The sequence below is a fragment of the Mesoplodon bidens genome, assembly GCF_964165515.1.
Source record: "Mesoplodon bidens genome assembly, chromosome: 2".
Lineage (NCBI taxonomy): Eukaryota > Metazoa > Chordata > Mammalia > Artiodactyla > Ziphiidae > Mesoplodon > Mesoplodon bidens.
In genome coordinates this window covers 125,608,573-125,630,955 of record NC_138177.1, presented here as the reverse complement: position 1 = coordinate 125,630,955, position 22,383 = coordinate 125,608,573, and the positions used below count along the sequence as shown (strand labels likewise).

The window sequence follows — 22,383 nt, the reverse complement described above, 5'->3', positions numbered from 1 at the left end:
GCCCAGTCCCACTCTATATTAACTAGTGTTACTTTGTAATATACTTCATAAATTAATTGGATTGCTGACTTCCTAAAAAAAAGAATGAACATTAAAAGATTCTGATTAGGGCTTCCCTCGTGGCGCAGTGGTTGAGTGTCCGTCTGCCGATGCAGGGGACACGGGTTCGTGCCCCAGTCCGGGAAGATCCCACATGCCGCAGAGCGGCTGGGCCCGTGAGCCATGGCCGCTGAGCCTGCGCATCCGGAGCCTCTGTTCTGCAATGGGAGAGGCCACAACAGTGAGAGGCCTGCGTACCGCAAAAAAAAAAAAAAAAAAAAGATTCTGATTAAATAATTAAGAACCCATATTGCTTTCCGAATGAAAATCTAACTAGACCTCCATTGTGCACTATGGAAATGTGCTCCATAAAAATAGGATATAGAAATGATTATGACACAGCTTCACTCTTTAAGGAGGATATAACTCACAGAAAGATAATTCTAAGACAGTGTGGTAAGTGCCATGTGAGTGGAATGCAGAGCACTGGGGAGGGGTTCCTGATTCAGCTTAGGATAGAGAGAGGTTGCGGTAAAGGTTTATCAGAGGCAATGAACCAGGAGATGTTCTTAAAGAATGAGTAAAATGTCGACACATAGGAAAATTTTGAAGACAAATCTTTAGGAGATCCTCTCAAATAAGAAATCTTCTAATGATCAATGAGGTATTGATGTGCATATTATTTAAACTCGTAAGAATAAAATTTCTGTAAACCCCAGAGGATCATTGTTGCTGCTCTCTGTAGGGGTCTTGAAGTATTTATTTGAACGAACCATCTGTAACTTTTAAAGTTCATTTTATTGGACCCTACTACAAGGGGGAAAATATCCTCAGAGTGATAGGGTTAGTAATATTTAACTGTAACTCTAGATTAGACAATTGTGTTGTATTTTGTTGAATTTGGAATTTAGTATTCAGATTTCCCACTGGGCAAAGTCAAAATAAATGCAACTTGAGTGGTGGACAATTACAAGGCGTTATTCAACTCTTTACTAATACAGCAAAACTAAGTGAATGAGCCCCCAAAGGCTAACTGAATCACCAAAGTTCAACCTTTCTCTGGCAAGATCTTGAGGAGGTGCCAAAAAGAACTCCTTTAATGGTGTCCCAAAGGAAAGGTGTCGTTATAAACAGAGCAGAAAGTGCCACCTAGTGGTCTTGGAGGGAAATATAGGAAATGTACTTTCTAAAGTGAAGAGCTGGAATAATTTTGCTGTTTTCCAAGCTTTTGCACCACACTTGCTTGTTTTTTTGAGTTTCAAGTAATTCAAAGAGTGCATATCATGCAAAGTACTGGTAATTTCAAACTGTGTTTGTCCACTTCTTGAAGATTGGCTAGAGCAGAGACTCACTCAGGTGACCTCAGGTGATGAGAGTTTATGGAAAGTACACATGTGTAAGAAAAGAGATACAGAAAACTTAATTAGTGGTCAAAACAGCCAGATCTCTTTGAGAATTGGAACCAGAGCTCCTTGTTCAAAAATTACAGCAGTTCTAGTGATCTAAGAATCACTTTGTTCATCTTATCATATGAGAAGCTTGGGTCATTTTACCCCACTCTCAATTATCCAGCAGAACACTAGCTGTTAGATATTTATCCTCTGGGCAGGAGACCCAAGATTTCTTCCCTGAAGAAATTAAACAGTTCCATAGAAATGATCTCCCTGTGTAAATGCTCACTCCCCTCCAAGTAACTCAAAAGCAGTGGCTGCCAGCCTTGGCCCTACCTATGTGATTCTCAAACTTTTAGGATCACTTGGAGGTTTCCTTAAAACACAGAGGTCTCATGCTTTGAATTTCTGATTCACTAAGTTTGGGATGAAGCCAGGCAACTTGCCTTTTTAACAGGTCCCCAGATGATGCTGAGAACCATATTTTGAGAACTACTCATGTGGATAGTACCTCAATCAGCTTTTCAGAGCCTCTTTCTTACATGTGAATAGGCAAAAGAGGATTGTTATATATTTGGGGTGGGGGGACTTCAGCAATGAAAGAGAAAAGTAAAAACAGAAATATGGTGGGAAACAGAAGAGAATTTAAAAGTTTTGAAAAAGTATTACATTCATGCATTCGTGTTTTCAAAAATATCTATTGAATGCCAAGTAGATGCCAGGAATTGTTCTAAGAGATGCTAGGGACATAGCAGTGATATAATCTTCAGAAGTTTGAGACAAAGATGACTTTCAACTAAGTATTCTATGCTCAGTCATCCTGTAATTCAAGCGGAGGGGTAGATCAAAAGCATTTTTAGGTATACAAAAGTGTTATTTGCCCACCAAATTTTTATTTCTCAATGAAACTTGATATACTCTAGTAAAATGAAGAAATAAACTAATAGGAGGAAGAATGGGATCCAGAAGTGCAGTCTGAGAAAATCCTTAGGATGATAATCATGAAATAAGTCTGAGAAACAGCCTGGTTTACACTAGGAAAATAGAAGACTCCAAGAGGAGGTCTCCGGAAAAATTTCATAGAGGATCTGCTCTGTTGAATCTTACAAAAAGGCAAATTATTATTAAAAACAAATTTTATGAAGGAAAGAAAAACTCAGGAAATCTGTACAGGAAAAGAAATATAATCAGTGTGAACTTCTCGGCTTTGCAAATTCTTAAACGTGTAAACAGATGTTAACGATTTAAATGAGACTTTATACAACTGTGTTGGAAGAAAGATGAAGAAGAGATGGAAAGGAAGAGATGGCAAGAGAGGTAAATACTCGTACATTATAGTAGTGAATAAATACAATTAAAAATAGCTAATTAAATAATAGCAGCCTGCAGATATTATTTCCAGATTTGATGTGAACTGCCAAAATAAATAGTGCAAGGACTTGGCAAGTGTTTCCCCTTAGAGAATGAGATGGATATGTGAGGAGAGATAAGACAGAAGATTATTGCTTTTCTTTATGTCTTTTCATCCCATTTTATTTTTGAATTATATTTATGTATTACTTAGGCAAAAATTTAAAAAAAATTTGAAAAAATAGAAAGCTCTTGGGGGTAGAATTAATACATTTTATTTTAGGGCTTTTCTTGTGTTAGGAAAATCTGTCCTTCATTCTTATTTTTATTAATAGGAAGTGGAGAATACTTTTGTTCAGAAAGAAGGACATTTTACATTTACAAATTTAGTTTAACTGTCTTCTCTTTAATCAGATTAGACTTAGAAAAATAAGTTTAGGAAGATAATCTTGGAGCCTATTAGATTCTCGCTATGATAAGCATCACCAGAATCTGGAGTTAGTACAAAGTGGGATCATCTAAGACTTCTTCTAACTCTTCATCCAATAAATACTGATTATGAATGTGTTGTGTACTTGGCAGTGTAAAACTAACAGAATTTATTACTACTGTTGTTATTATTAAAGTGTTATTCTACCTATGTCATGTGTTTTCAGTCAGGAAATTAGAAACTGAGGAGAACGGACATCCTCTGAGTGGGGTCATTTCAGGATCTTCAAGCAGGAGAAGGGAGATGGGAGGAAGGTCTGCTTTCACGGGCAAGAGAAGCATAGTGGTTTTGGAGACTTAAGTTTCTCAGATTCATCTGAATCATTCAAATTTCCACTCCAATTCTGAGAGGCAGTGATTTCAACTTATTGATACATTGCAATTCTGTAACCCAAAGGGTGAATGTGGGACAGAATACCACAAAATAGAATCCATCGGGCTACCTGTAATAGGATCCTTGGAGTAGATCCTCAAGGAAAGCAGTGTAGCAAGCTTTGTATTAAGAAATTTCAAAATGGTTTGGCAGAATTTGTTTGTTCCTGTAGAATTGCTCTTTGAAAAGTAATGAGCAGCCGTTTTTCTCTCCCCTGTAACTGTAATGACTACCTATACCTTCTTTGTCTGCTTAGGCATGGTCCCAATTAAGCACCTCTTCCTTTGGGAAATCATTCTTCAATTTATTATTTCTTCCTTCTTGTCACCATTCCATCTAGAATTTGCTTCTGTTATTGCAAATAATAACAACTGCAGATGCAGATTCAAATAAGTAAGTGAAATGAGGATGTCTCTTTTTTCAATTTTTTTTTTTTTTTTTTTTTTTTTGCGGTACGCGGGCCTCTCACTGTCGTGGCCTCTCCCGTTGCGGAGCACAGGCTCCGGACGTGCAGGCTCAGCGGCCATGGCTCACGGGCCCAGCCGCTCCGCGGCATGTGGGATCTTCCCGGACCAGGGCACGAACCCGTGTCCCCTGCATCGGCAGGCGGACTCTCAACCACTGCGCCACCAGGGAAGCCCAGGATGTCTCTTTTTTATTCAAAATATGGGAGACGGCGTTACATTGTGGTTAAGACACCTGGGTTGATTGCCTGGCTCCTCCACCTGCTGGCTAAGTGAACTCTGGGCCTAAATTCCTTATCTGTAAATGATGAAAATAATAGTACCTACCTCAAACTTTTCTGGCATCAAAGTCAATATCTTTTTTTCTTTCTCCTGCTACCAAGAGTTACTGGGTTGAGAACTCTGATTTAATCTTCTAGTTGGTTTATTTATTTTATTTTTTCAATTTTTAAAGTTGAAATATAGTTGATTTACAATGTTGTGTTAGTTTCTGGTGTCCAGCAAAGTGGTTCAGTGATATATATATATATATGAATATATGTGAATATATATATGAATATATATATGAATATATATATATTCTTTTTAATATTCTTTTCCTTTATGGTTTATTATAGGATATTGAATACAGTTCCCTGTGCTATACAGTAGGACCTTGTTGTTTATCTATTTTATATAGTTTGTATCTGCTAATTCCAAACTCCTAATTTATCCCTGCTCTACCCCCTCCCCCTTTGGTAAACATAAGTTTTTTTTCTGTGTCCGTGTGTCTGTTTTGTAAATAAGTTCATTTGTATCATATTTTAGATTCCACATATAAGTGTTATCATATGGTATTTGTCTTTCTCCATCCAACCAGTCAATTCATTTAAGTGGTCATATGGTTCTTCCTTCCTTCATTTCATTGATTGTTTGACTGATTGGGTTTATGTCTGTTTGTTGTTATCTGCTCTGTTTTTTAAATTTTATGTAGGCAAAGAATTATTTTACAGGGTTTGGTTCTCACCATCCATTCAGTGTGCTTCTTGCCAGGTTTTAGATACTGAGATAAATAAGATTAAAGTCCCTGTCACCAAGATACTCATAGTACCCCCATTTAAGCAACGTTTTATATTTCAGCATGAAAGATGGTTTAAGTATTCTAGTGGAAGGGTTAAGAGCTTTACCATTTATTAGTACTAAATCTTGCTAATCCTGTTTTTCCCTCTGTAAAATAAGAATAATAATAGTACCTACCTCATAGGATGCTCTCAGGCAGCGTTTCCCAAACTTGGCTGATTATAAGAATCACATGAAGCACTTTAAAAAAAATATAGATCCCTGCACACCTTCCCTGAACCCTCTGATTCAGAGGTGATTGGAGGTGGGGCTTGGGAATCTTTATTTTTAATAAGTACTGTAGGTGATTTTTATAATCAAAGTTTTGGAAATATTGTAAGGCAGTGTTTCTCAAAGTGATTTCTTGGATTCCACTCTAACCAACTGAATCAGAAACTCTGAGCCTAGCAATCTTATTTTAAAAAAATCTTCCAAGTGATTTGGATACTCACTAAATTTTGAGAAGTGCGATGTCTTAGATAATTTGTTTGGTTTAAATTAGATAAGCTTAATTTGTACCTATCCAAATTAACTCTAATGATTATTAATAACATAGAGAAGGATCAAGTCAGCATCTTACCTTCCAAACTATGAGTGAATTGGTATTCTAATTTCTAGGCATCTGTGCAATTCTTGTCAGTGTTTCTTTACATGCAAACTTGGAAAACCTGGCTAAAATATCTTAGGTTCTAGATTTTTAAAAAATATAAATTTATTTATTTATTTATTTATTTTTGGCTGCTTTGGGTCTTTGTTGCTGTGCGTGGGCTTTCTCTAGTAGTGGCGAGCTGGGGCTACTCTTTCATTGTGGTGCACAGGCTTCTCATTGCAGTGGCTTCTCTTGTTGCGGAGCACGGGCTGTAGGCATGTGGGCTTCAGTAGTTGTAGCACATGGTCTCAGTAGTTGTGGCTCATGGGCTCTAGAGAGCAGGCTCAGTAGTTGTGGCTCAAGGGATTAGTTGCTCTGCAACATGTGTGATCTTCCTAGACCAGGGCTTGAACCCGTGTCCCCTGCATTGGCAGGTGGATTCTTAATCACTGCACCACCAGGGAAGCCCCTAGGTTCTAGATTTTGTAAGAGAATTCCTTATAGACAAGGCTTATGACAGATAACATGCAGATTTATAGATCCTTTGTTGGTTAATTGAACACATATTTACTGGGCACCAAAATGTGCATAAAAACATTTGAACTAGTTCCTTCCATCAAAAAATATACTATCAAGTTGATGAGGCAAAAAACATGCCTGTGATGTTTGACCTTAGCAACTTATTTAACTTTTCCTGTTTTTCTTACCCTATAACATATCCAAATAATCAAATTCTGTTGATTCTACCTCTGTAACATTTCCTGCCCTTAAGGTTTTTCCTTCCTTTCATAACTGGTTTGATGTTTATAATAAAAAGATATCATCCAGATGTCTTCACACTGAACTCAGAGTGATCTTCCTAAAAGGTAAATCTTATCACATTATTTCCCTTTTTAAAACTCTTAAAGTCTTCTTATTATGATAAAGTATAAACTGTGTTACTTTTCCTTAAGGGTCTGTATAACCTCAAAATTTTGGTCACAATCTCTTGTCAGGCTGGGGGCTTGGCCTCACGTGTGCTTGTGGGCAAGTTAAATAGGTAGTACCCAAAGGTTATGATGATGAAATCGCAGGGCATCTATAGCAAAGGAGGTCCAATTTGGAGGATGGAATATGACAAAGAGAATTTAGAAACCAAGGAAAGTTTGAGTAGGTATTGCTGGATATATATTGTGATCATAAGTAATCAGTACATTTTTGACATAATCCTTACCTCTGACAGAGGGGTGGTGATAGGAAGCAGGAATAACTTCATCCCTTTTGGTGGACAATACTGGCAGGAGATCATAAGAGATGCAAACCAAGGAGGCTGGGTTCAGGGAAAGATGCTGGTATCTGGACACCTGGGTTTACATGCAAAGAAACTGAGGCCTAAACCAGAGGGAAGCCTGCTTAGTGGAGAAGCAAGCTGTATGGATGCAGCTCATCCATTTATACAAAGTATACAGCACAGAATGACTGCAGACCACAGGGGGTGTTGGATTGCAGCATTTACTTATTCTACTTTGATCAGGATTAGGGCAAGCCATCAGACCCTGTAGGACAAGGTCTCCTCCTGGGAGAGCATGGGAAACCTAGGGAGTGACTTGTAAAACAGGATCTAATTAAATTCTCAAATAATACAGGTAATGTCTTATAGCAAGGACAGATTTCTTCGACTACATTATAGGGGTGAGGATTTCATTGTGAAAGCCGAACAAGAATGTAGGAATCTTGAAAAATGGATAGGATTTTAATTATATAGCATATTATATAATATACATTACAGCTAAAATATATTAACTGGTTATTATGCGCAGAGCGCTAATGAAACATGATCTTTCTTAATTTTCACAATGGCACCTATTTTACTGGTGAGGAAACTGAGGGCCAAGGATGCTAAATAATTTGTTAAAGATCACAGACCTCTTGAGTAGAGGGCTAGGATTCAGACTATTATTAGAGTGATAACAGAACTGGCTTTGGTTAATGTAACAAATTGCACTTTTTCATGAATCAGACAATCCCACAGTGGAGAAAAGAATGAAGGGAAAACAAAATGGCAGTTTTCAATCCCTTTCTGTTACAAGGAATGACTTTGAGCTGCACACTAAGGGCTGGAGGTTGTCCTGGTTGGATGCCTGTTCTCTTCATCATTCCTAGGAACTGAGAGGATGTCCAGAATGGTTATTAAAGGACTATGTATTACTTCTTTGGAAAACGGCATGTGGAAAATTGCTTTTCTGGGTTCTTTGAAAACCAGGAATGAAAAAAAATCTGTCACCCAAAATTAAATAACATTTTCTTGTTTTGCACTTTAAGTGCTTTTCTACTACCAATGTTAGTATGTCTAGCCTACACATTACAAAATAATTAACTTGCTTAATATCTTCAGTATATCATATAATTTAATCATAAGAACTATTTTAATGTTTAGGGGAGAGTGAAGGTTTATTTCTAACTCAAGCACAGACATTTCTTTTTTCCCAGAATCCTGTAACCTTTTTGGTACTTTATAATTGTACTGAATTCTTAAAAATTATATTCAGCTGTATGGTAAAAAATGAAAATATTCTAGGGTAGAACAGAATATTTAAGCAAAATCTGAAAATAGTAGGTTGATTTTTTTAATTGTAGGTTGATTTTTCTCTTCTGGCCCCCCATATTCTCCTTCTGTGAAGATCATGCTGGGAATTATCTTTAGTAGTTGTAATTAGATGCTTGAAAATACACAGCTTACCTAAATGCATTAAATTAAGTTCTTAGAGACTCAGCATTATTACTAAGATAACCCATAATTTTTGTGTTCCCAGGGGTTTGAAACATAAAAGTTAGTTTTCTGAACAGCTCATTTTCCAGAAGAAATCTAGTAAGTGGTCTGTGCTAAATATAAAACTTAAGATGATACTGAGAATCACAGAGAAATGGAGGCTTACTGATTTTGAAAGAGGCATGATTTCCTTGACTAGTCTTTCTGCAAAATGGAAATAGGTTCATAATTTTATTTCTGACAAAATTCAATATACAATCTTTGGAAAAATTCAGATCACACAAAAAACTAGAGATAAAAATAATCTGGTTACAGATGCCACCACTGTTATAGTTTGGTGAATGTGTGACTGGTTTGCCCATTATGCCCTCTGCCTTTTTTCCTTTCTTCATGCCTAGAACACAGGCCTGAGGTCATGGGGTGCCCAGGCATCCTTATCCTGAGGTGATAAGGATGAGGACAATAGCCTGCTGAGTAATGATGGTGACATGAAAAGAGAAACAACCTGGGTCTTTAATGACACCACTGAGCTGTCGTCAGTCCTGAACTGCTATCCCCAGAGTTCTTTTTGGCAAGCTAGAATTTATTTAAGCAGCTGTAAGTTGGGGCTTCTGCTATTTGCAGATGAAGTCATTCCTAAATGATACCAAATCATGTTAATATTTTCCAAAAGATTAGTTAATTGTCCCCAAGCAATTTATTGGGAATTTAAAATATGAATTTATCCCCCTTTAATTTTAAATATGTACATATCACATGATAATTCCTAATTTTACTTCTCCTCTAGTTTTAAATACATGTGTATTGCATAATAATTCCTATATGCACCTGTATCTGGTCCAGGTGCATCATTCTTTTCTCTTCATCTGTCCTTTAGTCCTACCATACTACCACACTGTTTTAATTGCTGACACTGACACTTCTTCCCACTTCCTTCTCCTACCCCATGCTTTGGTTGGATTTTTATATGTTTTATTGCCAAATGACTATTTTTACTTCATGCAGACTTTCTTTCAAGAATTACGACTCTGCAGTCTGTTTTGGAACCACAGTTACTACAGTTGTTTGGTTTGCAGTCTATGCTCAACACTTCCCATCTGTCCTCCCCTATGACTTACCCATTTGCATGTTATTTTGGATGATATTTTGTGAGGAGATGGTTCATCAGTATTATTTTTTAAAGAAGATTTTTTAGGAAGGGTATAGGATGCATTAAAATCCAGATTAGTTTTGGGCCCCAAATTGATCTGGACTCTTTCTCTTGCTGTGCTTTTTGCTGTGACCTAGGGTAGAACCCTGTTCTGGATTGTGCTGACCTCTAGGACACCCCTCATAGCTCGCATTTTCCAGGTCTCCCCATTCCTGTGAGCAGCAATTAGGAAATCTATGCATTTTACTCTAAAATCCAGCACTTAATTTTTATGTTTCTAATAATGGCCTTGTTCTCCCAGGAACCAAGATTCAAAATTTTGGACTTCTAATTTTCCTTTTCCCTTCCTTCTAATCTGTTAGAAGCCCCACGATTTATCACTGTCATGTTTCTCACAGGCAAAAAAAATTTTTTTTGGTTTATAAATATTTAGTAAACTTGAAAGTTGTTTGGTCTTCTATCCCATGAGCATCCATCCAGCTGTCTGTCAACTGTTAAGATGCATGACTGCTGTCATAAATGCCCTTGAAATCTTCAGGATAACAGAACATCTGCCTTTGCTTAAAACTCCATGTTCATTGCCTTGTAGCCAACACCTCTCTTCACAACTTTATATAAAAAGTCTCCAGAATTTGCACCTCAAGCAAGCCATCCATGGAAAAAAATGTATACCTGGGATCTCTTCAACTTCCAGCTAATTCTGCTTAGTGCCTGCTTGCCCATGGCTACAGCATTAAGTTTGTGCTTTAGGACCCCAGCAGCAGTTCTCATCCCTTTGTTACACAACTGTCCACCAGAAGCCATCAAAAGCCACATTGCATTCATGCCTGGCACTATTCCAAGAGCCGACCTGTACCCTCAAAAGCTCCCACAGGCAAATTTTTACTTCTTTTTCCACTGCCATAGCCCTATTTCTGACCTTTACAGTCTTCTCTACTGTATTCTTAGTTTCTTCATCTATACGTCTCTTGATTCTCTCTATACCTGTTGGATCAATTTTTCTAGGAGGTATCTCTCTTTTGCTCAAAAGCCTTGTGTTTTATATTTTCCTTTTGCCCCTCCAAATCTATTCCATTCCTTTCTCTGTCCTGTTCTGTGCCCTGGGAAGAAGGTCTATATGGACTGTATCAATGGTCTCCCTTGCCTTCTGGCTTCCAACTGACTTTAGCCAACAGGGGGCACTTGCAGGAGGCTGGAAGGAGCAAGCAGAGAGTAAGTTTCGGTACTTATTCCCCTGGTTCTCCTTGCTCAGCCATAGGTTGCCTGTCCTCCTCCACAAAAGGTCTTGCCTCATGTCAGGAGATGCGCTCTTACAATTTGTAGCTCCTCTCTGCAGCTTCCAGTAAAATCTCCTTCTACTTCCACTTTTAAGACTGGTGGTGGCAACCCTTCCCACTGTTGCTGGCAGGATGTGGTCCACCATCTCTTATTGGTGTCCCTTACACAGCCCACATCTTTTGTAAATCGTGTCTTCATCAAACTCCACCCACTGATCCTGTTTGAATGTGCTATTTGCTTCAGACACTGACAGGTACAAACCTTAAATGCCTTTCCATTACCTATTAAAATAAGTATAGCGCCTCCACTCCACGCTGAGCATAAACTTTCAGGCTGCTCTTGTACTTTATTTTTACATTGACCCATTGCTCCAGTAAAACTGGTTTAGTGGTAGTTCCCTGAAAGACCTAAAAAAGTACACCGTGTTTACTTTGCTTGGGATACCCTATTTCTCTAATGTCATCTGTCAAAGACTTGTTATTTTTTTCCCACAGTTTATCTCAAATGTTACCGCTTCCTTTACACCCTGGTTCACAATTGTATATTCCCCTGTCTTCCGATGCTTATGATGCTTATATTTTCCCTTGTTTTATAACTATTAATGTACATTCTGCCCGTTTTATTTTATAAGCTCTCTGGGGCCAGTGGCTGACTGTTATAGACCTGCAGTATTTTCTGCATGTTCGGTGTTCAATAAAAATATAGCGGATCTGGGTAAATTGTACTCATTTAAATTGTACTGATTTAAATGTAAAGATTCAGATTATTTTAAGGTGGGGTTAGTGGTTAAAATCAGATAGAATATTTTAAAATTCAGGTATTATATTATGGTAACAGGGGAAAACACAACTTTGTTTTACATGGAGGTAGATAATAAAGAAAAGTCAGGAATATCTTCTTTATCTTTCATTTAAAAAAATACGTTTATTGAATGTCTGCTGTGTATCAGGTAGTTAATCAAACACTACAAAATGCCTCTGTTGATGCCCAGCAACATAGTATTAATTTTTTTTAATTTGTAGAATACTAGAAAAAATTAGAATTTACAATCAGTTACTCAATTAGTAATTTTATAATTACATTTTGGGGGGGGCAATTTCCATAAAGACTTGACTTAATTCCTGCAGTTACCAGAAAGTTATCAAAAATACAGTAATTTTCTCACTCTATGTAGTGGGACACCAATTGCAGTATAACTGAAGATTTTCCCATGTTTCCAGAAATATATCATAATTTATAAAAGGACTGTCTAGATTTAGTTTTGCTTTTGAATATTAGCAGAGACAAAGGAACCAGCTGCTTGTTAAAAAACGCAACAGGAAATATACACGATGGCACTTTAATTTATTATCATTCTTATATTATAAATTGTGGATTCTTTTGTTTGTCTGCTTGATAAACAAAAACTGATTCTTGGGAGAGTAAGGATCTTTTCCAGTGAATAAGAAGAGAAAAATAGTAAATTGAGACTACTTATTTAGAGAATTTCTCTTCTGTTATGCCATATCCTCCAAAAGTATTTCTTTTTGGTGTTTCCACTCTGTGATGTTGCCTTTTTTTTTTTTTTTTTTTTTTTTTTTTTAGAGCATATTATGGTATTGTGCTCTTAAGAAAGAAAAGGGTAGACCAAACAGACTTGTTGCAGGATAAGCATCCTTATTTGGTCACAAAAATCTCAAAATGATGAAATGAGTATTAATTGAATACTTATAAAAGCACACAATTACATTTTTCAGGTTCTTATGCTCGGGACATTTAATGAGTTAAATTTCAAGTGTGGGGAATACAGATGACCAGAATAGCGCAAAGATTCAGGACAACATAATTGTGAAATTTGTTGCTCACTCTCATTTCAAGTTTGCAAACTTCTGAGTTCTTGGGTCCTGAATGGCTGTTTCAGGCTTGATCCGAATCCTCCCAAATGTCGTATAAATTTCACGACCACTTTTTGACTGATTGATATAAAAATTAATGATCCACTTCAGAGAAAGTTAATTTTGTGATATTCTGTGGCTGATTATCTCTAATCTAGTAGTTTTATGGAATTATAAACTTTACTATTTTTTTCTGATTATACAAAATGCAAATAACAAAAATCATTGGATATTTCAGATGAATTCCTATCTCTAAGATTCTTCATTTTTCTACAAGAATTTTGCAAATTCAGAACACAAGATACATCGCTGTGCACTTGAAGAAAACTAGATCCCAAAGGTGAGATTGCATTTCCACTCCCTAAAACAAAACTGATCAACAAAACAGAAAACCAGTTGGAAAAGATTCTTTAAACAATTTTCCTTTGAAAATAGTGATATAAGTTTAGTACTTGCTTTCTTTTATTCTTTTTATGTCCCTGAAGGATGTCGCTGAGACATCTGTGCTCTGACTCACTTGAGTCTTTGGGAGTGAGGTGAATGGCTAACTCTGGTAGACAAAGAAGAAATAGTTTACATTAACCTCAAACATTCAGTGCCACAAACATTATTTGGCTGTATTAAACCTTGCAATTTTTTCTTCATTTCAGTTAAGTAATGGTACCAATGTCTGCCTGCCTCTGCTGGAATCTTTATCGCGAGAGTTCTTCTGTGTTTGTGTTAGAAGTTTTGTGTTTGCTTAACTTGAGAAGTAGTTCCCAAATAAGGTTTAATATATGATATATTTGATAAACAAAATAAAGCAGTAGAGCTTTCTACCTTAATTGAATCAAAATGGTTCGGTTATATTTTAAATGCTTAGTTCTTTAACAAAATTTGACAATTCGATATCTCACAGTGTTTGAATATCAAATTACCCTTATGAGTTGTGACTTAGTTGTATAAGAAAAGGGAGCTTTAATTTTTGTTATACTGTGAGTTTTTTTCTTTACGACATGGAAATTAATTATTTTCCCCCACAACTTTTTTTAAATTTAATTTTATTTATTTTTTGATATATCAGGTTCTTATTAGTTATCCATTTTATATATGTCTATATATATTTATTATGAGGATTTGGCATACATAATTACGAAGGCTGAAAAATCCCACAATATGCTGTTTGCAAGCTGGATGGAGGAAAGTTGGTGATAAAATCCTAGTCTGAGTCTAAAAGACAGAGAACCAAGGTAGCTGATGGTGTAAGTTCCAGTCCAAGGGCAGAGGAAGACTAATGTCCTAGCTCTGAAGGGCAGGAAGCAAAAAGGAGCAAATTCTTCCTTCCTTCACCTTTTTGTCCTATATTGTTCTTTTTGAAGGCTGTGAAAGATTGGATGAGTCCCATTCACATTGGGGAGGGCAATCTATCTTACTGAGTCCACTGATTCAAAATGCTAGTCTCATCTGGAAACACACCCACAGACTCACCCCCAAATAATGTTTAATCTGGGTGCTGCTTGGCCTAGTCAAGTTGACACATAAATTTAACCATCACACAAGGGTTAGCAGATTGTTTCTGTAAAGGGCCAGACAGTAAATATTTTAGACTTCGTGTGCCACACATAGTCCCCCCCGCCCTTCTTCTTTTCAACTATTTAAAAATGTGAAAACAATTCTTTGCTCCCAGGCTGTACAAAAATAGACTGTAAGGCCAGATTTGGCCCATGGATCGTAGTTTGTCAACCCTTCTAGCCCACAGTTAAGTGAAGTAGCTAATATAACCCCCAGTTTATAGATAACTGGAATCTCAGAAAGGTTTAATAACCTGCCTGAGGTCCAGTGTATTACCTTGGATTTTTAAAAGTTCTTGTAAGATTCTAAACACTTTAACTTTAACCTTTAACACTGTACTAGTTCCTTCTAAGACCTGATCTTTTATGTGGACAACTTTATTTTATTATCACAAATGAGGAATGATATTAAATAACAATGTAACTTGTTGACCAATTACTGTTAGAAAGACTAACCATTAATCCCACCAAAACTGAAATCATTGCATTTGACCAACATTTTCCAATATGGTACTAATTAATTTAACAAATATTTATTAAACATCTACCATGTACAAAGCACTGTGCTAGGATCTGGAGATACGGTGACAAAGATTCTTTCCTTGACCAAATTCTAAGCAGGCTCTTCTGAGCTCTTTTTCAACTAGGCCTTGACTTTGGACTTCTGTGTTGGTCTCTGTATTATCACATTTTAGCAAAAACACTGCTAAATCAGTTTAACCAGAATACACCATCTTCAACATCTGATTGTTCTCAGTACCCGATTGGGTCCCTCATACTCCATCATCCTCCAGGTGACGTCTGATCCCTCTGGTCTGCCTTCAGCAAGAATCCTGTTAGATCAGTTTAGCTAGAATCCTCTTTACCCCTGATATTTCCTTTTAGTAATTTTTCATTTACTGACTCCTTTGCCCCCATGCACCCCACTTCTTTGTTATAAATTCCCATTTTTTCCTTGTCATATTCAGAGTTGTGTTCAATCTCTCTCCTCCCCTACAATAACCCATTGCTGTGGTCCCTAGCCCTATCATGATAGTTCTCCTGAATAAATTCTGCCTTACTGTTCTTTAATGAGTGTCATGAATAATTTTATCTTTAAAATGCCAGGGTATAAGACAAATTTTTCTTGTGCTCACAGAAATTACTATCCAGAAACAAACTTTAAACAAATAATTGAAAAATGAAAGGAATGGCAAAGAAGTCAGGTTGCTGTAAAGTTACTCATAAATGGCTTTTATCAATCAGTCAACACTTAGTTGGGGTGGGGAAGAGAGTTGTAGTATATGGAGTTGAGAAGGAGCTGGATCAAGGGAGATAGATAGAGTCTGGCCATGTGATTTGCTGAAGGTTACCTTACCACTACCTATACTATCCAAAAGTTCTCAGATGTTTTTTAAAATTAATTAATTAATTTTTGGCTGCGTTGGGTCTTTGTTGCTGCGCAGGGGCTTTCTCTAGTTGCGGCGAGCAGGGGCTACTCTTCATTGCGGTGGGCGGGCTTCTCACTGCGGTGGCTTCCCTTGTTGCGGAGCATGGGCTCTAGAGCACAGGCTCAGTAGTTGTGGCACACGGGCTTAGTTGCTCCACAGCTTGTGGGATCTTCACGGACCAGGGCTCGCACCCATGTCCCCTGCATTGGCAGGTGGATTCTTAACCACTGTGCCACCAGGGAAGCCCTCAGCTGTTTTAATTAAACAGTCAAAGCTCTTTTAATAAAAGGTAAAGTTGGAAAGGGTAATTTTAAAAATATGGTTTATCAATTCCATTTTTGTATAAAGCAACATGGGAGAAACCTAGCTAAGGAACACACAACTGTTGCCACATGAAAAGGTACTTTTTTTAAAAAAGATTTTTTGGATGTGGACCATTTTTAAAATCTTTATTAAATTTGTTATAATATTGCTTCTGTTTTATGTCTTTTTTTTTTTTTTTGGCCATAAGGCATGTGGGATCTTGGCTCCCCCAACAGGGATGGAACCTGCACCCCCTGCCTTGGAAGGCCAAGTCTCAACCACTTGACCACCAGGGAAGTCCCCCAAAAGCTACTTTTATCAAACTTCGAGTCTAAGAACCTACAAATGCTTCTTTTAGCAAGTCTGAAGCAACTGTCTATGCTTTTCCACTTAACTGTTTTAAAAATTCCACATAGCCCCATTATTTTTCTTCTGACCCAGTTACAGTACAATGACGGGGGAGGAAGAATGTCAGTTAAAATAACTCTCTAAGCAGCTCTCTGCTGTCCCTTAATCAGAGAGTTGCGGATGTGAGGGATCACACCATCCCCAGCTATGGTAGCCTTGATAAGTGAGTCCAACTTCTCGTCACCGCGGATCGCACGCTGCACGTGGCGCGGAGTGATCTGCGTAACTTCGAGATCCTCGGAAGCGTCCCCTGCTGGCTCCAGCTCCTGGAGAAGTACGGCCCGGGCACTGCTGCAGTGGCACCCGCTCTTCCGTGTGGCTCGTGGTGCGAGTCTTCACATGTCTGTGGATGCAGCCCTCGGGAAACTGTAGCCCAGCTCTCTGTGAGCAGACACTGCCTTAGCCTTGGCCTTCCCGCGGTCCTGCCCAGCTTCGTCTCCGCCGCTCCTGTCCTCGGTCCCAACGCCACCGCCCCGCCCCACGCCCCGCTCTGCCGCCGCTGCACCGACCGTGGCCGCCACCGGGGCCCCTGGAAAGGGTAATTTAGATACGAGAGTTGTACCCTTTAGCTCCGGGATTCTCTAACTCGGTGTGAGGTTTATTAATGCGCAGAGCGTACTAAATATGCCAGTTCCAAGGCCTCCTTGTAGAGATGCTAGTAGGGTCTGGGGGAAAGCATTGCTGTTACACACTCCAGATGATTCTGAGGTGGGCAGTCCGTGAGCCACACTCTTGACGAATACTGCTTAAGACGGAAGCAAAGGTGTTAGATTGGGCTTTGTTCACTGGGCCTCCCAGGAAGGAATGCAACAGCTCTCTTCAAGACCCTATTTTTAAGGAAGTGGAACCCACCTCAGACCTTTGTTAAGGAATTTTGGTCTTATTCGTCTCCAGCTTTTATGCACCCCATCTCTCCTCCTTCCTATCCTTAGTTTCTAAGGTATGCTTGGATTTTCTTATCATTACTTTCTTGCCTTGATTTGTGCTGTTTTTTCTTTTCTAGTCATGATTTTTGTTGAATGCTGGCTACCCTAGAATACCACCCAAACAACTCACTGAGAAGACAAAGCCGCATTTATTCTTACCACAGTAAGGAGGAACACTGAATTGACAGTGTCTTAGCATCTTAGAGGGAGGAGGACAAAGTTGGGATACTTATGAGAGTCTTGGAGTCCTGTTTAAGCCTGGACTTCCAGTGCAGTGACTTGATTAGAATTGGGTAAGAATCATAGTCTAATAGTTTAAAATTTGTGGAGTTTGAGGTGATGGGTCCAGAGTCTGGGGGTGTAAACTGTCGTTTCTGTTTTTTATTGAAGAGTTTATGAATCTTTTGTAAAATTCTTGGAATGAACAAAAACGTTATTTTTATCTTCCTGGGCAAGAGTTTCCTGGAATAGAAAAGTTATATTGATGAGGGCAGTGGAATAATAAAGTCATGTGAACGTAGACAGTAAGCTGTGTGGATGAAGATAGTTTCAGCTCTCACTATATTAAAATAAAAATAATTTGAATTATACATTCATTTCTTTATTGGTTTAATTTTATTGGCACAATTTAAAGCATACATTTTTTTCCCCCAGAAAAGTCTCAAGTTTGTTATATTCCCTGGGTTCTTTCATGCTTGAGAATGTTTGTTGCTATTTAAATGTGAAAAACATTTTGGTTGAATGTAATGTTCTTAGGGAAAATTTTCTTTTTCTCAGAAATATAAAAAAAGTTTTCTAGTACTTTCCAATGTACACTTCCAGATAGACATTAGAGAGAAATAATTTTTTAATAATAAGATTACATCTACTACATTTTATATTAAACATTTTAAATTTAAGTTGACATTAAATTCACATAATTTTAAAGGAAGAAAAAGAAATGGGTGAAATTGAAAGAATTGCTAAATTTAAGTGACTGTTTATCCATGAAAAGAGATATTACTTTGTAAAGTATCCTTTTAAGGTTAACAACAAAAGGTTATGAAAAAAGTGAAGTCTTTGGAGCCATTTTTTCCATGATGTATTTTTTTAATGTTATCTATTGTTTTGCTATTATGATAAATGAAAATAGTTTGTGCTTTTATGTTTACTCCCATCCCTTCTTCCTCCTGCTAATTTTTTAGGTAAGTTGTCATTTTCATGTTTTCAAGTTTATGACATTTCAGCGCTGTTCTGTAACCACAAGTCTTGCTATCACTTGTTTCACCACAGCTTCTCTAAGAAAATCTTTATGTTGATTCATCTCTTGATTGGTTGGATTTCACTGTCAAGTAGATTTTTCTGTCTGAAAAAGGCTTATAGATATGTGTTCCTGAGATCGTGCATATGTGAAGATATTTATTACTTTTATGTTTGAAGTACAATTTGGCAATGTATGAACTTCTTGGGTTACCTTCATCAAGATTCTGTAGACATTGGGTTTCTTTCCTTCAGAAACTTGCTCTATTATTTTTTTAGCACTGAATATCGTGGAGCTGTCAGAGGTTAGCTTGATTTTTTTTTCCTTGTAGGTGACTTGTATTAACCAGGGATCACCAGAGAAACAACCAATAGGATATATATATATATATATATATATATACATATACATATATATATATATATATATATACATATACATATATATATATATATATATATATATATATATATATATATATATATATATATATATATATATATATCATGCTTATAGAGGCTGAGAGGTCCCAAGGTCTGCAGTTGGCAAACTGGCAACCCAAGAGAGCAGGTAGTATAGTTTCAGTCTGAGTCCAAAGGCCTGAAAACCAGGAGAGCCAATTGGTGCAAGTTCTAGTCTGAGGGTGAAAGATTGATGTCCCAGCTCAATCAGTTAGGCAGGTAAAGTTCCCTTTTACTCAGTTTTTTGTTCTGTTCACGTCTTCAGATGATTAGATGAGGTCCAGCGACGTTAGAGAGGACAGTCTGCTTTACTCAGTCTACCAATTCAAATGTTAATCTCACCCAGAAATACTCTCACAGCCACACCCAGAATAATATTTGACCAAATGGCTGGGTACCTTGTAGCCCAGTCAATATGACATATAAAATTAGCTATCACATATGTTTTCTCCTTGAGTGACTGAAGTATTATTTCTTTGTCCTTGAAATTCAGTAACTTAACTAGGTTATATATATATTTTATTTATTTTTTATTGAAGTATAGTTGATTTACAATGTTGTGTTACTTTCTGGTGTACAACAAAGTGACATATATGTGTATATATATGTATATATTCTTTTTCATATTCTTTTCCATTGTGGTCTGTTACAGGATATTGAATATAGTTCCCTGTGCTATACAGTAGGACCTTGTTGTTTATACATTCTTTATATAATAGTTTGCATCTGCTAATCCCAAACTCCCAGTCTATCCCTCCCCCAACCCCCTTCCCCCTTGGCAGCCACAAGTCTGTTCTTTATGTCTGTGAGTCTTTAATTAGGCTATCTTAACTATTCTATGTCCATTTTCACTTAAACAATTTCATTACTAGTCCTCAGAAGCTGTTACTACTTCTGCTTCCCCCATCCTCACATTATGATAGTCATCAAAAAGAAAAAATATATATGAAACTCTTTTCCCACCATGAAACAGATATTAATATCTGTTGAAATGAGAGATATGCAAAATATGATCAACATTTTATAATTCTGTCATTTATTTAACACATTGTGTCTGCTATGCATCTGCTAGATTCTTTTCAGGTCTTTCTGAATTCAGCAGTTAAAGTCCCTGCTCTCTAAGATCCAGGGTTAGTTGGTCAGATTTCCACATCATGACTATTAGGTATGTGTAGTGTCCATCTGTCTTATTCATGGGTGCCATTATCTTTTCATATACGAGGGAAACTTTCATGTTATTTCCCAGCCCCCTAATGGAAGAGTCAAGATGGAGATCAGTGGACATCCTTACAGCTACCACAGGCATGTGACATAGGCTTCAGCAACTATATGAACCAGTGTGAGACTTTGATGTGGAAGTGAAAGAGGCGGAGTAGTTTCAAAACAGCAACCATTTAAGTATTTCTCATAATGGAGAGGGCAGAATGGGGATGGTTTGTTTCAGCTCCATGAAGTCCCTCAGCTGCGATGCCTAGACTGGCTGGGGACTGGACGATTGAGAAGGGCTTCTTCACTCACATCTCTGGCACTTGTGCTTCTTCATGTGGCCTGTGTTCCACATTGCATTGCATCCTTCAGGGCCACTCCACAGGTCCTCTCTCTCTAGTTACTTAACTTCTTACATACCAGCTTAGGGTCCAAAGAGCATAAAGCAGAAGCTGCCAGACCTTCTTAAAACCTAGGCTAAAGAGTTCTGGATCATCATTTGCTCTATATTCTACAAGTCAAAATAGTTTTTCTTCAAATGAATTTAATTTGTAAATGGTTTGGACTTTGAAAATGCAACTTAAAAGAATCATGAGGCCATGTAGTGATTCTCCTCCACTCTTTCTCAATTTTAGGCAATGAATAGAAGAGTAACATTATAGTAGTTTTTCAGAAAGTTTGTGCTTATTTTCCATTGTTGATGTCAGACTCTCTAAAATGTTCATAGTTTGGAAATTCTTACAGATGTAAGTGTAAGTCTTTTTCTGAAACCAAAGTCATTTAAAAATCATTGTAAAAGGTAAGAAGAGGACAGTGTGGTGGTTAAGAGTGTAGTTTTTGGAACTTGACTTGTTAAGTTCAGATCTAGCTCCACCTCTTACTGGCTGTGTGACCTGGAGCAAGTTACTTAGCCTCTCAGTGCCTCAAGTTCCTCAAACGCAAGATGGGGATCTTAATAGTCTTTCTCTTATAGAGTTGTTGTGAAGGTTTAATGAATTTGTACATGTAAAGCCCTTATAGTATATACCCTATACTAAATGCTAAATTTTATTTATTATTATTATCATCATCATCATTATTGTTGTTATATGTAAAACAATCCAACAGAATGCAGCAAACGAGAAAAAATGAAAACAAAAAAGAAAATGTTAGAAATATGACCAGTGTGATAGTACATATGAAGATTCAATAAATGTGTATTGATTAATCTTCACTACTGAGGACATAATTAGATTGGATAAACATTAAAAAATCCATTTGTTAATATATGATGTATCCAAGAGCCAAATCCAAAACAAAACCACATAGAAAAATAGAAAATAAAGGGATAATTAAAATATATATCAGGAAAATTATAATTTAAAAAAGTTGGCAAAGCAAAATCATACAAAGTAGAAACTAAGGCAAAAAGCATAAGCAGAGATAAAGATTATTACATAATAATAAAGGAAGAATTAACTGAGAAGATATAAAAATTATGAACCGTGTACCCAGCATTGTATCAAAATCTAAAACTGACACAATTATAAGGTAAATTTGATAAATTCACAAAGATACTGGGAGATTTTTAGCAAACCATTATCAGAAATCAATCAAGTAGATAAAAATGTAATGATCTTGAACAAAAATAATAGCTTGATCTGTACCCTAAAGTAGAAAATATACATTCTTTTTAAGGATACATAAAACAGTTATAAACAGTGGCATTAGGTACAGGTAGTAGTTCTCAAAAGAAGTCTCAGTGAAGGTCAGAGCAAGTCCTCTGAACACAGCACATTAAATTAGAAGTCAAGAATAAACAATTATTATTATTATTTTGAATTTTATTTAATTTTTTATACAGCAGGTTCTTATTAGTTATCTATTTTATACATATTAGTATATATATTCAATCCCAATCTCCCAATTCATCCCACGACCACCCATACCCCCGCCACTCCCCCCCCTTGGTGTTCATACGTTTGTTCTCTACATCTGTGAAGAATAGACAATTATTTAGGAAGGCTCCATAGATT

At 37.1% G+C, this 22,383-nt stretch overlaps 1 pseudogene across 1 annotated transcript; it reads right to left on the bottom strand.

The window, feature by feature from the left end:
• Window positions 1-16,615: 16,615 nt before the first annotated feature.
• LOC308604804 (histone H2A.V-like) lies at window positions 16,616-20,705 on the bottom strand (annotated as a pseudogene). Its single transcript has 2 exons — window positions 20,681-20,705; window positions 16,616-17,064 (listed from the first exon to the last, which is right to left on the bottom strand). The product of its transcript is annotated as a histone H2A.V-like (transcript).
• Window positions 20,706-22,383: the final 1,678 nt, after the last annotated feature.